The 16,715-nt window shown below is 45.8% G+C and overlaps 1 protein-coding gene across 1 annotated transcript in view; it reads right to left on the bottom strand.

Annotated features, from left to right (window-relative positions):
• LOC147435784 (Peptidase M1 family protein) overlaps positions 1–16,715 on the bottom strand; it is a 46,814-nt gene that overhangs the window by 9,287 nt on the left and 20,812 nt on the right. The window lies entirely within an intron of this gene.

Below are 16,715 nucleotides of genomic sequence, written 5' to 3'. Positions count from 1 at the left end.
GTTCTACTGAGGACTCGTCTACAGACAGCTCAAATTCCGATGACGGAAAGTTTTATGCGAACAAGAAGAATTTTTTTTTACAAAGCTAACCAATATGACTTTCTCGAAGATAAAAGCAAGAAAGTCCGAGAGTTTAAGGAAGGTGGCCACTCGATCAAGTTTCAGGATACTCAGATGCTTCGAAGGCTTTGTCTTTTATACAGCAGTTTGACATTGCTTTCGCGGGAGGACGCTATTCAGAGCACTCCGAGATTCGGAGAGCTGCCTCTTACTTGAAGGGGAATGCTCGTACTCGGTGGTCCACGCTTCTTTTAAACAAGACTGCGCCAGTTACATGGCTGAAATTTAAGAGGCTTTTTATTTCTTCTTGGTTGATGCAAGAGTTTGAACGAGATATACGAGCTGCTTGGAACCATCTTCGGATGACCAAGAGCGATACAGTAACTACTTACTGTGAAAGATTCTGGAGCTCTTTCTACCCGCCTCTTCATTCAAGAAGATCTTGTTCAGAGAACAGATTGATTGGTTTACCTTGGGTCTACCTACAGAGATCCGAGATCACTGCTTGGAATAAAAGTCAGCTTCTATTTAGGAGTTGATGAGTCATGCGAAGCGGGGCTTTGCCATTCACTCTGGCAGTCTGACCTACCCCACAAATGAGGCCATGACACAACGAGCCGAACAGACTTCTGGGAATGAAAGAGAAAGAAAAAGAGCAACCCAAAGAAAAAGGATGCACGACCCAAGCTTACTCCTGAGAAGAGAGCTCGCTTCATTAAAGAGGGGAAGTGCTTTGGATGCGGGGAACATGGACATATCTCCGCGAAGTGCCCTAAAAAGGCACAGAAAGAACAGAATGATAAGAACGACGACGGGCCTGAGAGTTCGAGAGCAGCTGAGGAATGTGGCAGAAAAGGCAGATAGAAAAGCAGAGCTGGTAGCACATGACGTGGGACCTGCACCGAATCTAATGAATGAAAGTACAAACTTGGCCACTTTTCGGGCAAAGTGAAGGATCGGGAAGCTCTTTTGAAGGAGCCAAGGCCAACTTCTTTTCACTTGGAATTGGTGGCTCGATTTGGAATTACGCCCGACAGACTGACGCCACAGGCGGAGGTAGTTCGACTGGCACCCGGATGGGATGTTGCCATTACACCGAGCATTGGCAAACTTCGTTTGCAATGACACGGGTGTTCAGGGCACGCGAGTGACGTTCTACTCAGGATCTCTTGGTACCACAAGAACTACGCCGTGGTTGACTACCGGGCCGAGAAAGTGACTTTGATAAATGAAGGGCTTAGAGATTGTACTTGATGAACTTCAGTTTCTTACTCATTCTTTTGGGAGAGAACTGATCAAAAGAACGTCAAGATTTTTTCTCCACACTCATGCCGATTGCTTTTCAGAGGGCCTGAAAACCATTGATCTGATACCTGGAAGCACGCCACCGAATCGGCCACCTTACCGTGTGAGCCAAGTACAAAATGAAAAGATTATGAACCCAATGAAAGACCTCTTGGAAAAGGGTCTTGTCCAGCCTAGTACTTCACCGTATTGCTCTCCAGTGTTGGTTGGTTTTGAAGAACGACGGATCTTGGAGAATGTGCATCGATTATAGCACTCTCAACGAAATCACCATCAAGAACAGATTTCCGATTCCTAGAATCGATGATATACTCGACAGGTTACACGGATCATCGTGCTTTAGCAGGATTGACTTGAAGAGTGGATATCATCACATCAGGATAGTGCCGGGAGACATCTACAAGACAGCTTTTCGGACGACTTTTGGGTTATTTGAGTTTTTGGTAAGCCTTTTGGCTTAACCAATGCTCCTGCGACATTTAACCGGATGATGGACAGGATTTTTCGAGAGATTAGGCTATTTGTTGGCACTCTTTGACGACACATTGTTTTCTCCAAGAATGAGGCAGAACACAAAGATCATCTGCTTCAAATCTTTCAGGCATTACAAGATCACACGTTAGTGATTAATGCAAAGAAAAGTGAATTTTTCCTACCAGAGATACATTTTTTTGGGACACATTGTGTCAGCAGCAGGAGTGCAAATGGACCCGGCCAAGATAGAGACTATCCGTGATTGGCCCGATTTGACGAATCTCCATGAAGTTAGAAGCTTCTTGGGACTGTGTTCGTACAACAGGCGGTTCATACGAAAGTTTGCAGAGGTTGCTTCCCCTTTGCATACCTTGACATAGAAAGCAGTACCTTTTTCGTGGGGACCCACAGAGGTGACTGCCTTTCGGACATTGAAAGAGAAATTTACTACGAGACCTATTTTGACTTTGCCGGACTTGCAGAAGTCACTTGAAGTATATTGTGATGTTTGTGGTCGTAGTCTGGGTGCGGTCTTGATGCAAGAAGGCCATGTCATAGCTTACGAGAACCGTTTGTTCTCTAGGCCGGAGATGACAGCACAGATCTATGAGAAAGAGCTTTTGGCAGTTATCCATGCTCTTACTCAGTGGCGGCAGTACGTACTCGGAGCAGATTTTACTGTCTTTACAGACCATCAAAGTTTGCGCTACTTCTTGTCACATAAGCAGCTTTCGGAAAAGCAGATGCGGTGGGCGAACATCTTGTCACAGTTCCACTTCCAGATTGTCCATGTGCAGGGACAGAAGAATGTGGTGGCAGATGCTTTGTCTCGGAAACCGATGGTTCTGGCTGTTTCCGCGATACATCATAGGATCTTCGAGGATATGGTCGATCAGTATGCCACAGTTACAGATTTTGCAGATATTTTCACACGAATACGGGATGGGGAGACAGTAGCTGGATACTCCCTTCGGGAAGGCTACTTGATAAAAAAGACTATGTTGTGCGTTACACAGCCGTTGAGGGATAAGGTTATGACTAAATGCCACTGTCCACCTTTTACGGGTCACCGCGGCATTGCTACCACCATGAAGGGGATAGAGAGATACTTCTTTGGGCCGAGACTCAAAAAGGATGTGGAAGAGTTTGTGCGCAATTGCTTGGTATGCCAGAAGGTCAAGTTTGACAGGCATAAGGCACAGGGATTGTTACAGCCTTTACCCATACCCACCCACCCCTGGGAAACTATTGCAATGGATTTCATTTTTGATCTCCCGAGAACACAGAAAGATCACGATGATTTTCCGATTACATGGCACGTCTGAGACGATTGTCTCCGATAGAGACCCCACATTTATGAGTTTGTTTTGGAAGGCAATTTGGGAGAACATTGGCACGCAGTTGCAGTTCTCGTCATCGTTCCACTTGCAGACTGACGAGCAATTTGAGATTGCCAATTCAGTGATTTTAGATTTATCGAAGTCTTGTATCTCGGATCAGAAGACTCAATGGAAAAAGAACTTACCTTTGGTGGAATTTGCCTACAATAACACGATACACTCTTCGACGGGGAAGACGCAAAGTGAGATTGTTGAAAGTGTTGCGAAGGTTCCATCCTTCCTGAGCATGAAGATTAGATATTTGAAGCGGATGAATATTCGCGAGATTTGGATACGGCTTTTGCCAAGGTTCGCGAGACTTTGCAGGAGTCTCAAGAACGACAGAAAAAGGCAGCGGATCGCCATCATCACGACTTGAAACTGAAGGAGGAGGACCTAGCAGATACTCCTCGGATTGTGAAACTTTACCTCGATGTTTTGGTTTAGCATAGTCTACTCCAAACAGAACCCAGAAATTCAGCTTGGCCGGAGATCTGGTGCAGTGGGATTCACAAGAGGGGAGTCACTCCGCTCCCTTGTCAACAGATGCCTCGATTTTGATACTAAAGTCACTGATGTCTCTTTGAGCTTCAGGGATACTGAGAGCTAACAGTATTCTGCTGGATGACTTTATGAAATGGAATTCCTGATTATGATACTGATTTGTTCTTGACTTCTTTTGAGTGCAGGAACTGATAGCCGAAATGACTGCAGCATTTTGGTCTGATTGATCTCGAATAGACATGGTTTCAATAGGGGTTAGTCAATCGGACATCGATGAGGTCCCGATTGGACCTAGATGTGATTGCTAGCTACATTGCCGATAAATCATGGTCTAAGATCCGAATGAATGTTGAATGTCATGTGATGTCCTGTGATGTCTGGTGATGTCCTGTGATGTCGTGTGATGTGACTGTCGATTTTGTATATGTGCTAGATGTGTGTTCCTAGTACGTAGGTACTAACAGTCAGTGTCTGCTAAGAGGATTTATGGCTTTTGTCGGTTTTGCAAGCGTAATCGTGGTCGATTACAATGCTTTCAAGAGGGGGGTATGTCACAAAGTGATGACGTGGCGGACAACAAAAACTTTAATTTCTGCCAGAAACCCTAAAATTCCTGCAAACCCTAATTTCTGCCAAAAACCCTAATTTCCGGAAATCGTGGAGGCCAAAAAGAAGAAAAAAACTTTTTTTTTTTTTCTTTTAATGATAAGCGACGCGAATCTTGCTTTTCCTCCATGCCATGAGAAAGAGAGAGAACTTGCTTTTTTTATAAAAAAAAGAGACTCTCTAAGAGAGAGAGAACTGATGCTTTTTATTTTAAAAGCTTTTGGGGCTCTGCTTTTGGGCATCCCTTGTACCTTTAAATTAGTGGTGAGGGCCTCAATTCTTAGAGCATCTGGACACAGAGTCTGAGAGTGAAACCCTAACCGCTCTCTTGTACTTGATGATTGATTAATACAAAAAGAAATACCGAAAGGGGCGCCAGTCTTTGGGGCCAATATCTCTAGGCACGGAACTCCGTCGGGCCAGTGCAAATCTATTGTGATCTGTGAATTGTTTTGAAGTGGTTATTTGGTGCTGTCGTGGTTGATTCTTGACTTGGAGTGTCCAAGTCTGTTACACTTTCTTCTGCTTTTTGTCGTGCTTTTTGGCTTTCTTGTGCGCTAATCCGTGCATCAACCACGTCTTCTAATTCTTGCTCTGTAAACATCCTCGACGTAGGAGGTTGTTTGAGCACCGGTTTGAGGGCTGCCCCTCCATGGTTTGCTGTCACAAAGAGATGACGTGGCTACCGATAGCAGAAACCCTAATTTTTGCTAGAAACCCGTAAATTCTTGCAAACCCTAATTTCTGCAAAAACCCTAATTTTGCAAAAACCCTAATTTCTGGAAACCCTAACCCTAACTGCTGGCTGAAACCCTAATCTGGTGGCTGATATGCCACGTGGCAGCAATACGGAATTTCCGGATTTTGCGGCATTGGAAAAAGTCCAGCTGAGCGATGCTATTGCAGCTTTTTGGCTACGCAAATGGCCAAGGGGGGAGAGAGAAGTTCTGCTTTTAATTTTTGAAAGCTTTTGGGGCTCTGCTTTTAAGCATCCCTTGTAATCTTTATATACGCGGTGAGGGCCTCACTTTTCAGAGCATCTGGACGCAGAGTCTGAGAGTGAAACCTTGACCGCTCTTTGTACTTTGACATTGATTTTAATACATAAAGAAATACCAAAAGGGGCGCCAATCTTTGGGGCCAATATCTCTAGGCACACGAAACTCCGCCGGGCCAGTGCAAATCTATTGTGATCTGTGAATTGTTTTAAAGTGGTTATTTGGTGTTGTCGCAATTGATTCTTGACATGGAGTGTCCAAGTCTATTACAGTGGTATCAGAGCACGGCCGATTTCTCTTCTACGCGAAATCCGATCCCCAATTTTTTCCGCGGCCCCTATGGCTTCACGGAAGGATCAGTCGACTCCCTCTACATCTGGAGATGCGGGCAAGGATCACAACGAAGATTCCGGCAGGGTATGGCCACCCTCAGCCTACTCAGGCGAAGCAAAGAGAGATGAAGCGTCAAAGATGATGCTCAGTTTTGCAAAGGATCCAAAGTTGGCAAAATATATGAGCGAGACTTCTTTTCAGGAAGTGCATGCGCAGTGGGGCAGAAAACCACTACACCACCCCCGAAACCCGCTCTCAAGAAACCTTCTGATCACAAGCAATATTCAGAGAAAGAATTGAAAGAGGTGGTTGATGCACGGATTGCTGAGCTTTTTGACGCGCAAAAGAAAGCCAAAAAGCACGGCAAAAAGCAGAAGAAAGGCATTGACTTCCCGGGTTATTTGGGTCGTCAGTCGACATTTGACAAAGCAAAGAAACAGTTCTTCTTCTAACAGTTCTTCTAGCTCTTCAGATTCGAGCAAAGAAGACAGAAAAGGTAAAAAGTGAAGCAAGAAACAACACTTCGGAAAGGGCAAAAAAAAGCAAAGAAGGCTAAATCTCGCCCAGAGACTGACAGTTCTACTGAGAACTCATCTACAGACAACTCAGATTCCGATGACAGAAACTTTTATGCGAACAAGAAGAATTCAACCAGTATGACTTTCTCGAAGATAAAAGCAAGAAAGTTCGAGAGTTTAAGAAAGGTGGCCACTCAATCAAGTATACTCACATGCTTCGAAGGCTTTGTCTTTTATACAACAGTTTGACATCGATTTCGCGGGAGGACGCTATTCACAGCACTCCAAGATTCGGAGAGCTACCTCTTACTTTAAGGGGAATGCTCGTACTTGGTGGTCCACGCTTCTTTTAAACAAGACTGCGCCAGTTAAATGGCTGAAATTTAAGAAGCTTTTTATTTCTTCTTGGTTGACACGAGAGTATGAACGAGATATACGAGCGGCTTGGAACCATCTTCGGATGACCAAGAAAGATACAATAAATGCTTACTTTGAGAGATTCTGGAGCTCTTTTCTACCCACCTCTTCATTCAAGAAGATCTCGTTCAAAGAACAGATTGACCGGTTTACCTTGGGTCTACCTACAGAGATCCGAGATCACTAATTGGAACAGAAGTTCTGCTTTTAATTTTTGAAAGCTTTTGGGGCTCTGCATTTGGGCATCCCTTGTAATCTTTATATACGCGGTGAGGGCCTCACTTCTCAGAGCATCTGGACGCAGAGTCTGAGAGTGAAACCCTAACCGCTCTTTGTACTTTGACATTGATTTAATACATAAAGAAATACAGAAAGGGGCGCCAGTCTTTGGGGCCAATATCTCTAGGCACGGAACTCCGCCGGGCCAGTGCAAATCTATCTATTGAGATCTGTGAATTGTTTTGAAGTGGTTATTTGGTGCTGTCGCGATTGATTCTTGACTTGGAGTGTAAATGGACCCGGCCAAGATAGAGACTATCCGTGATTGGCTCGATTTGAAGAATGTCCATGAAGTTAGAAGCTTCTTGGGACTGTGTTCGTACTACATGCGGTTCATACGAAAGTTTGCAGAGGTTGCTTCCCCTTTGCATATCTTGACACAGAAAGGAGTCCCTTTCTCGTGGGGATGCACAGAGGTGACTGCCTTTCAAACATTAAAAGAGAAATTGACTACCGGACTAGTTTTGACTTTGTCGGACTTGCAGAAGTCATTTGAAGTATATTGTGATGCTTGCGGTCGTAGTCTGGGTGCGGTCTTGATGCAAGAAGGCCATGTCATTGCCTACGAGAGCCGATTGTTCTCAAGGCCGGAATTGACAGCACAGATTTATGAGAAAGAGCTTTTGGCGGTTATCTATGCTCTTACTTAGTGGCGGCAATACCTACTCGGAGCGGATTTTACTGTCTTTACAAACCATCAGAGTTTACGCTACTTCTTGTCACAAAAGCAGCTTTCAGAAAAGCAGATGCGGTGGGCGAACATCTTGTCACAGTTTCACTTCCAAATTGTCCATGTGCAAGGATAGAAGAATGTGGTGGCAAATGCTTTGTCTCGGAAGCCGTTGGTTCTGGCTATTTACGCGATACATCATAGGAGCTACGAGGATATGGTCGACCAGTATGCCACAGATACAGATTTTGCGGATATTTTCACACGGATACGGGATGGGGAGACAGTAGCAGGATACTCCATTCGGGAAGGCTACTTGATGAGAAAAACCATGTTGTGCGTTACACAGCCGTTCAGGGAAAAGGTTATGACTGAATGCCACTGTCCACCTTTTACGGGTTATCGCGGCATTGCTACCACCATGAAGTGGGTAGGGAGATACTTCTTTTGGCCGAGACTCAAAAAGGATGTGGAAGAGTTGGTGCGCAGTTGCTTAGTAAGCAAGAAGATCAAGTTTGACAAGCATAAGGCACAGGGATTGTTACAGCCTTTACCCATACCCACCCGCCCCTGGGAAAGTATTGCGATGGATTTCATTTTTGGTCTCCCGGGAACACAGAATGGTCACGATGATTTTCCAATAACATGGCATGTCTGAGACGATTGTCTCCGACAGAGACCCTTGATTTATGAGTTTGCTTTGGAAGGCAATTTGAGAGAACATTGGCACGCAATTGCAGTTCTCGTCATCGTTCCACTTGCAGACTAACAGGCAATTTGAGATTGCCAATTCAGTGGTTTTAGATTTATTGAAGTCTTGTATCTCGGATCAGAAGACTCAATGGGAAAAGTACTTACCTTTGGTGGAATTTGCCTATAATAACACGATACACTCTTCGACGGGGAAGACGCCATTTGAGATTGTGGAAGTGCTACGAAGGTTCCATCCTTCCTAAGCACGAAAGATAAGATATTTGAAGCGGATGAATACACGCGAAATTTGGATTCGGCTTTTGCCAAGATTCACGAGACTTTGCACAAGTCTCAAGAACGACAGAAAAAGGCAGCGGATCGCCATTGTCGCGACTTGAAATTGAAGGAGGATGATTGGGTGCTCTTACGTTTTAAGAAGGCACGCCTAAGAAAGAAAAAGGGAAAGGAGAGGCTTTTTCCAAAGCTTAGTTTGCGATACTACGGACCTTTCCAGATCACTGAAAAGATAAATGATGTCTCCTTCCGATAGAAACTGCCAAATACTTGGAGGGTCCGCAATGCATTCCATGTGAGTCTCTTGAAACCTTTTAAGGGTGGTGTGCCTGATAATGGGGAGCCTGGTGAGCAACCCGAAGTGGAAGAAAACGAGGAGATCCTTGTTCCTGAACAAATTTTTGGCACATAAGGATACGAAGAATAAAGATAAAGTCTGAAGGCGGTTCTTGGTTGAGTTCAAGAACTATCCTGCATTTGATGCGAAGTGGATGGAGGAGGAGGACCTAACAGATACTCCTCGGATTGTGAAACTTTACCTCGATGCTTTTGGTTTAGCATAGTCTATTCCAAATGGAGCCCAGAATTCAGCTTGGCCGGAGATCTGGAGCAATGGGATGCACAAGAGGGGAGTCACTCCGCTGCTTTGTCAACAGATGCCTTGATTTTGATACTAAAGTCGTTTATGTCTGTTTGAGCTTCAGGGATACTGAAAGCTGACAGTATTCTGCTGTATGACTTTATGAAATGGAATTCCTCATTATGATACTGATTTATTCTTGACTTCTTTCAAGTGCAAGAACTGATAGACAAAATGACTGCAGCATTTTGGTCTGATTGATCTCGAATAGACATGGTTGCAATAGGGGTTAGTCAATCGGACATCGATGAGGTCCCGATTGGACCTAGATGCGATTGCTAGCTACATTGCCGATAAATCATGGTCTAAGATGCGAATGAATGTTGAATGTCATGTGATGTCCTGTGATGTCTAGTGATGTCCAGTGATGTCGTGTGATGTGACTGTCGATTTGATACATGTGCTAGATGTGTGTTCCTAGTACGTAGGTACTAGCAGTCAGTGTTTGCTAAGACGGTTTATGGCTTCTGTCGGTTTTGCATGCGTAATCGCGGTCGATTACAATGCTTTCAAGAGGGGGGTATGTCACAAAGTGATGACGTGGCTACCGACAGCAGAAACCCTAATTTCTGCCAGAAACCCTAAAATTTCTGCAAACCCTAATTTCTGCCAGAAACCCTAATTTCTGGAAACCCTAACCCTCACTGCTGGCTGAAACCCTAAAGTGGCTGGAAACCCTAATCTGGCGGCTGATATGCCACATGGCAGCAATACGGAATTTCCGGAATTTGCGGGATTGGAAAAAGACCACCTGAGCGACGCTATTGCAACTTTTTGGCTACGCAAATTGCCAAGGAGAGAGAGAAGTTCTGCTTTTAATTTTTGAAAGGTTTTGGGGCTCTGCTTTTGGGCATCCCTTGTGATCTTTATATACGCAGTGAGGGCCTCACTTCTCAGAGCATCTGGACGCAGAGTCTGAGAGTGAAACCCTAACTGCTCTTTGTACTCTGACATTGATTTTAATACATAAAGAAATACCGAAAGTGGCGCCTGTCTTTGGGGCCAGCATCTCTAGGCACGGAACTCCACCAGGCCAGTGCAAATCTATTGTGATATGTGAATTGTTTTGAAGTGGTTATTTGGTGTTGTCGCGATTGATTCTTGACTTGGAGTGTCCAAGTCTGTTACATTTGCCGCCACTGTGAGTGCACCTCATCGAACGTGGTCTAGGTGGAAAATTTTGCAAGTTGAGGGTCCTCCGCAAGATTCATCATCAACTTTGTCGCATCATCGACCAATCTCCGATGTTCCATCTCTTCAAGCTCCGCCTGAGTAGGCCGGGGCGGGCTTGACTCCTTGGGTGAATCTTCTTCGTGATCTCTTCCCGCATCTCCGGATGCGGAGGAAGTCAACTGTCCTTTGCTTGAATCCATAAGTGCCGCATAAAAAGGATCGGATTTCTCGGTAGAAGAGACATTGGCCGCGCTCTGATACCATTGTAACAAACTTGGACACTCCAAGTCAAGATTTTACCGCGACACAGCAAAGATTAACTTCAAAACAGTTCATGATTCACAACTGATTCGACATTGCCCGGCGGAGTTCCGTGCCTAGAGATATTGGCCCCAAAGACTGGCGCCCCTTTCGGTATTTCTTTTTGTATTAAATTTGTGCTCAAAGTACAAGGGAGTGGGAGGGTCTCACTCTCAGACTCGGCGTCCAGATGCTCTACAGAGTGGGAGCCCTGCCCACACTTATAAAGGTTTACAAGGGATGCCAAAAGCAGAGCCCCAAAAGCTGCCCATCAAAAGCCTTGCAAAAATAAAGCAGTTCTTCTCACAAGTTCTCTTGCTTAGTAAATAAAGCAGCTTAAAAATAGAGCTCTCTCTCTCTCTTTCTCTTGCGTAGAAATAAGTTGCCTTTCCCTACGCATCTGCCACGTCAGCTATCCATACAAATTTCTGCAAAATGCACAGCAATTTCCAAGGAGGTCCGTACGTTGATGCCACGTGTCACCGCATGAATTCCGGGATTGCTGCCACGTCAGCTAGACAAGGTGGGTGTGTGTGTACAGGGCAGCCACGTCACTAGTTTGTGACATAGGCCAATGGTGTAGCGCTCGCACTGGTCCTCCAAGGAAATGAACTTAAAGAAGGATATCGGAAGGTAGACGTCGAGAAACCTTTGGTTATAGTCCTCCATGTCACAAGACAGGCACCACGTGCCAGTAGAAAAGAACAGACTGAACAGACTTTTAGCACTTCAATAACAACTGAACTCTCAGAGAGAGAGAGAGAGAGAGAGAGAGAGAGAGAGAAATGAACTTAAAGAAGGATATCGGAAGATAGACGTCGAGAAACCTTTGGTTATAGTCCTCCATGTCACAAGACACGCACCACGTGCCAATAGAAAAGAACAGACTGAACAGACTTTTAGCACTTCAATAACAACTAAACTCTCAGAGAGAGAGAGAGAGAGAGAGAGAGGACACGCGACACGGAGTGGCGGAATTCCACCCCAGAGAGTATTGGCCCCAAACCTTGGCGCACCTTTCGGTATTTCTTTATATTGCATCAACACAGTACAAGCCGGTACTCTAGACTCTGCACCTTCTCCAATAAGCATGCCAGAGAATGAGCCCTAACCTCATATTTAAAGACCCTTGGCTTGAAAAGCACTTACAGTGAAAAGCCTTCAAAACTCAAAAGCTTCTGGTCCAAAAGCAAAGCCACAAAGCTGCCAGCGTAAATCACGGAAATCCGTACAGCCTGCCACGTCATCAACCAACGCAAAACGCGTACGTCTTGCCACGTCATCATGCCAGCACAATCTTCGCAAATCTGCCACGTCATCAATTTTTGCACGTGTGTGCAGGTTCTGCTTTATTTTATTCCTTTGTCACTTGGGGCCCCATCGAACGGGGTCCCCATAAGTCGGTAAGACTTCTTCTTCTGTTACTTGTTCTTCTTAGGGTTTAGGCCCTCGGCCGGTAGCTCCGTTCTTCAGTAGGTCGACACGTCAGCAGTTTGTTACATCTCCCCTTCTCAAGTTAGCTTCTCCTTTCAGTCAAGGAGTTAGCTTCTCCTTTCAACTGTTTTGATCAAGGAGTTAGCTTCTCCTTTCTGCTCTTTTGATCAAGGAGTTAGCTTCTCCTTTCGTCCAGATCGGAACTCTTGATAATCCTGCGTAGTAAAATTAGCCATCACACCCAGACCGTACTGATCTTCCACGAGTGTCTTGATGCACTAAAATTACATACCCAAGCAATCTAATCCAATCAAGAATATTCAGTAGTTGGCACATCACAATGCAACACAAATGCTCACATATGCATGTTACAAGACATAGAAACATAAAGTTGCCGATGAACACCCCTCCCGCATAACCTAATAAGGTCCGGGCCGGGAGATATTCAACACTCCCTCATCACTCCTCCCGCATAACCTAAAAAGGTCCGGGCCGAGAGATATAGAGGCCTTTTACAACCAAACACCCCCTAGACCGCAGCCTACGTCGTTTGGAGGTGCCGAGAGTACCACTACTCAGACTTCTTAATACTCCTCCCACATAACCATCCAGGTCCGGGCCGGGAGTCACAACAACAATTATTTTACAAGCATATAACCAAACGCTCCCCAGGCATCGGCCTGCGTCGTTCGGAGGCTTTCTAACATACAACGAAACGCTCCCCAGGCATCGGCCTGCGTCGTCCGGGGTTCAAACAATACCAAAACAGTATTTCTCAATTCTCCACCCGGGAGTAAAATCACCAATCAATGAAACCAATATTAAAACCAGAGTCAAACATTTCAAATCGGTACCAAGACAGGTTCAAAATAGATACCATCCATTTCAAACACATTCCAAACAGGATCACCAAACAAGTTTAAACAAAACTCAAATTTAAAAAGCAATCTCGACATCAATCGAGCTCGAAAAGTCGACTGACTTTCCATCATGAAACCTCCAGGAAAATATTAGGGTTAGGTTCATTCCATAGGGTCGTGGCCGAGCACAGCAGGGTCCATCAGCTCTTGGACAAACAGTGTTTTCTTGGCAGCGATGGTAGTCCCAAGATAGCAATCGCACTGGACCTCCAAGGTCATCTGATCGTGAAGAGACATCTACTGGGAGATGTCGAGAAACTTCAAGTTACAATCTATTAGGGTTTCCATGGCAAGCATTTCAGGATACCCCACTCTGCCAAAAGTTGCACTCCGAAGAAAGATGTCAGAAACCATATAACTTCGAGCAATTTTTTTTTCTTGAAAGCTTGCCAAGTACTTGGAGTATGCTGCCTGGTAGCTATCAACATCTGCATGGTACTGTCTCTGAGAAGAACAACAGCTGGAAACAAATCTTGGATCCTTCTCTTGCAAGTGATCTTAATGGGTTATGCCCTGTAAGACATGAGCCGTGAAGACGGGAGCGCACCCGATGCGCGATGAAGTAAGGGTTGAGAGTGGCTAATAAGTCTGGGTTGGAGGGCGAAGATAGCTCAAACAAAAATTCTAATGGCTAATAAGTTCGGGTTGGAGGGTGAAGATAGCTCAAATAAAAATTCCAATGGCTAATAAGTCCGGGTTGGAGGGCGAAGATACCTCAAATAAAAATTCCAATAGCTCTGTCTGCTCTTTTGTAGGACCGGTATGCTTTCAAAAAAGCACACGTCTGATGCTCTGATACCACTGTCACAGGACGGACACCACGTGCCAATAGAAAAGAGCAGATTGAACTGACTTTTAGCACTTCAATAACAACTGAATTGAGAGAGAGAGAGAGAGAGAGAGAGAGAGAGAGACGACACGCGACACAGAGTGGTGGAATTCCGCCCCAGAGAGTATTGGCCCCAAACCTTGGCACCCCTTTTGGTATTTCTTTATATTGCATCAACACATCAACACAATACAAGCAGGTACTCGAGACTCTGCACCTTCTCCAAGAAGCATGCCAGAGAATGAGCCCTAACCTCATATTTAAAAGGCCCTTGGCCTAAAAAGCAGTTATAGTAAAAAGCCTTTAAACTTAAAAGCATATGGTCCAAAAGCAAAGCCAAAAAGCTGTCAGCGTAAATCATGGAAATCCGTACGGCTTGACACGTCATCAGCCAGCGCAAAACACGAAAATCCGTACAACCTACCACGTCATCATGCCAGTGCAATTTTCGAAAATCTGCCACGTCATCAATTTTTGCGTGTGTGGGGGTCCTGCTTCATTTTAATCCTTTATGTCACTTGTGGCCCCATCGGACGGGGTCCCCATAAGTTGGTAGGACTTCTTTTTCTGCTACTTGTTCTTCTTAGGGTTTAGGCCCCTCAGCCGGCATCTGCAAGTTGACTCCATTCTTCACGGCTTTGACACGTGAGCAGTCAGTTACGCGGTTGCACTGAATCAGGGTCAGATGGCTGCACCATCTTCCTGAAGACTCCCCCAATCCACACAGACGGCTCGGAAGGTTGCCGGTTAGAAGCCCTCGTACTTTCTGGTGCCGAAGGAGAGGGTACCACCTGTGGCATTAGAGGGGGTAACATGTAATTCAAAAATTGTTGAAAACTTTGCAGCCTCGGAAGGTTTTGCTGAGGATGCCGCGAAAGAATATCGTGAATCACGTCGATAAGAAACTGTAAATATTCTATTGAATCCATGAACGCCTTTTCTTGGGTTCTTTATGGCTTTATGCCCTGTAAGACAGAGCGATGAAGACAAGAGCGAGCCTGATGCGCGATGAAGTAAGGGTGGGAGTGGCTAATAAGTCTAGGGTCGGGACCCGAAGATACTTCAAATAAAATTCCGGTATTCTCTGTCTGCTCTTTTGTAGGACCGGTATGCTTTCAGAAAAGCACACGCCTGATGCTCTGATACCACTATCACAAGACGTGCACCACGTGCCAATAGAAAAGAACAGACTGAATAGACTTATAGCACTTCAATAACAATTGAACTGAGAGAGAGAGAGAGAGACAACACGGAGTGGCGGAATTCCACCCCAGAGAGTATTGGCCCCAAACCTTGGCGTCCCTTTCGGTATTTCTTTATATTGCATAAACACAATACAAGTCTGTACTCCAAGCTCTGCACCTTCTCCGGGAAGCATGCCAGAGAATGAGCCCATGGCCTCATATCTAAAGGCCCTAGGCCCCAAAAGCAATTTACATGAAAAGCCTTCAAAAGTTAAAAGCTTCTGGTCCAAAAACAATGCCAAAAAGCTGCCACCGTAAATCACAAAAGTCTGTACAACTGCCACGTCAGCAATCAGTGCGTTTTGAGGAAATCTAGCACATAAGCACTATCAGAGGAAAATCCGAAAAACTGCCACGTCATCAGCTACTACACAAATCCTTCTTTGTGTGTGTGTAGGTCCTGCTTTATTTTAATCCTTTGTCACTTGGGCCCCATCAGATGGAGTCCCATAAGTTGGTAGGACTTCTTCTTCTGTTGTTGCTTGTTCTTCTTAGGGTTTAGGCCCCTCGGCCGGGATCTGCAAGTTGGCTCCATTCTTCAGGGCTTTGACACGTAAGCAGTTTGTGACTCTCTCTCTCTCTCTCTCTCTCTCTCTCTCTCTCTCTCTCTCTCTCTCTCTCTCTCTCTCTCTCTCTCTGCCGCGCCCTGCTCGCCTCCCCTTTGCCGCGCCCTGCCCTCCCGCGACCTGCTCGCCTCCCCTCTGCCGCGCCCTGCCCTTACGCTCCCGCTCTCTCTACCCCCTGCGCTGCCGCCTCCCCTCGCGCTGCATTTGCAACCCCGCCCCCCCTCGCTCCGCCTGCAGCCCCGCCACGCGCTGCTCCCCCCGCTCCCCACGTAAGGTATCCCCCCCCCCCCCCCCCCCCCCTTTTTTATGCGTAGGATGTCCCCCCCCCTGCTTCTACGCGTAGGAAGTCAAAATTATTTTTATTTTTTTTTATTTTCGGGACACGGTATCAGATTCACTATGTTGTATAAGCTTGCTCTCATAGGTCAATTTGGCCTTTTGAAGACGTTAATATATCATTTCATTTCATTTTATTTTATTTCCTTTTGATACCCCCTCCCCCTCTCCCCCCCCCCCCCCCCCCCCCCCCCCCCCTCTCTCTCTCTATCTCTCGTATGCACTCTCATCGCTCCCCCCCCGGCCTCCCTTGCCATACTGCCCCACGCTCCCCCACTCGAACAGCTACCGCGCCCGCTGCTAGTGTGGGTGCACACGTACGCGCTTAGTGACTCCTTGGCGGACGGCAATCAAGCATGAGGAAGCTGAATGATAAAGCCGACCCCCTAGAGGATGCCATTCAAAAATGCAAAGAGGAAATGACGGAGATCATTACCAAGATGAACCGCAATTTCTTGGGCACAATAAACATGCTCGAAGGACGCGTGCTAATCCAAGAGAGCAAGATAAGTACGCTGGAAGACCGAGTGACGACTCAAGAGGAAGAGATTGCGTCGCTCAAGAAAGATCTCGCCGAAGCACTATCCAGAAACACACTGAAAGAGGGCGAACTGCAACCCTCAGTAATCGAAGAAATCAACACAATCAAGGAGCAAGTACGGGCCATCAAAGAGGGAGAAGAGCAACACAAAGAAATGACGACTTCTTGGGTGGATGTTCTTACCATAACTCAACAGAAGGCG

Source organism: Adiantum capillus-veneris, chromosome 18 (genome assembly GCF_014529385.1).
Source record: "Adiantum capillus-veneris isolate H3 chromosome 18, ASM1452938v2, whole genome shotgun sequence".
Classification (NCBI taxonomy): domain Eukaryota; kingdom Viridiplantae; phylum Streptophyta; class Polypodiopsida; order Polypodiales; family Pteridaceae; genus Adiantum; species Adiantum capillus-veneris.
Note: the sequence above shows the minus strand (reverse complement) of the source record. Positions and strands in the feature narration are given on the sequence as shown.